A 1,737-nucleotide genomic window follows, 5' to 3' on the forward strand; every position below is an offset into this window, starting at 1 on the left:
GTGTGTGTGTGTGTGTGTGTGTGTGTGTGTGTGTGTGTGTGTGTGTGACTGGCTCCAACATTGCTCCCGCCTCTCACCAGGACCTGTCACTCTGCGCTGCCTCAGACAAACAAATAAAAATAAAAACCACCTCTGCTCAAAAACAACAAACATTCACTTTTCAAACTCTTAGTGGTTGATTTAGTTTGTTTTGCTCATTTTCTCTTTGTTTTATTTTTTATATTTGTGCATTAAATGCTGATCACCAATGGTCAAATCCAGCAGAAACCATGAAATTATCACACAAAACAAAAGTAGATGCAACAAAATGGTACAAAAATTTATTTAGTAACAGATTTGTAAACATTTGAGGTAAATGAACATTTACATCAACTTGTTTTTACAGAAGAATCATTCACGCTCACAAGGCACTTTTCTGCTTTAAGACAGCTTTAAAAACAGCTTGCTGTTTGTGAGATGTTCCTGCTCCTGACGAGCGCAAGAAGTCGAGCTCTGCATGAAACACGAGAGGAAAGAGTTCGGAGGAGTTGCAGGAACAAAGGGCTTTGAACGCAACATCCTGTCAGGGCTGCAGGGGTTAGGGAAGGGCCAGCTACCCAGCTTAGGGTTGTCCCATGTGACGTCTAACCATCGTCCCTACGGGTTTGTGAGAACTGGACAAACCCCAAAATGATGTGCTTCCATTATGTTTTGAAAAGAGCTCAAAATGTGAATCCTCCTCGCTGTGCTGTCCCTGTGTGAAGATGCAGCATCATTAAGACACGAGGATCACTGAGATCACTTTGCCGTCACAGTATTTCTCTTACACTATCAGTAATACCGCTGAAGAAAACACAGTTTTTTCCCCAAATGTGCAAAGAATAACTGAAATGTGAATTTCTGGTATCAAAAATAAAAGCAAATAATTGAAACAATTAATTTTAGCTTAGCGTTTGATTTTTGTATAGTTTATCTTTTGTGTTTTTATGCTCAATAAGACAAAGATACAAAATGTTGTGCTCATAGGATATACTTCTACTCTGCTCCTACACAGTACCATCCAGAGGTGGAGCCGAGTCATGAGTCTCAAGTCTCGAGTCTCAAGTCGTCCAACTTGAGTCTAAAATCGAGTCCAAAGTCAAGTCTTGAGTCAAGTCTTGACTAGACCTAATTACAAAGTCATAAAAAATCATTTCCAGCACTTGTGACAGCTTCTAAAAGGCGACGTGTTGTAAAAGAAGAAGAGCAGAATCTACGAGCAGGTTTGTTTCAAAATGACGAAGAAAAACCCAAAAGGTACAGTGTACACAGTTCATAAACTTTTCATAAAAAGTACATAAATATGTTTTATTTGGATTGAGATACCAAGTATTTTCAAGGCAAAAGGCTCAAATCTGCGTGGAGTTGAGTTCCAAGTCTTTGAAAAAGTCAAGTCATCAAAACTGTGATTTGAGTTAGAGTCCGAGTCATGAAACTTGAGCCCACAACTCTGTGTATTACTTCATAAAATACTGGTCAACTCTGGGTACTACTTCATAAAATAATGGTCAACTCTGGGTACTACTTCATAAAGTACTGCTCATCTCTGGGTACTACTTCATAAAGTCCTCCTCAACTCTGGGTACTACTTCATAAAGTAGTGCTCAACTCTGGGTACTACTTCATAAAGTACTGCTCAACTCTGGGTACTACTTCATAAAGTAGTGCTCAACTCTGGGTACTACTTCATAAAGTAATGCTCAACTCTAGCTACTACTT

The sequence above is a fragment of the Nematolebias whitei genome, chromosome 13 (assembly GCF_014905685.2).
Source record: "Nematolebias whitei isolate Nwh7 chromosome 13, NemWhi1, whole genome shotgun sequence".
NCBI classification, from domain to species: Eukaryota; Metazoa; Chordata; class Actinopteri; order Cyprinodontiformes; family Rivulidae; genus Nematolebias; species Nematolebias whitei.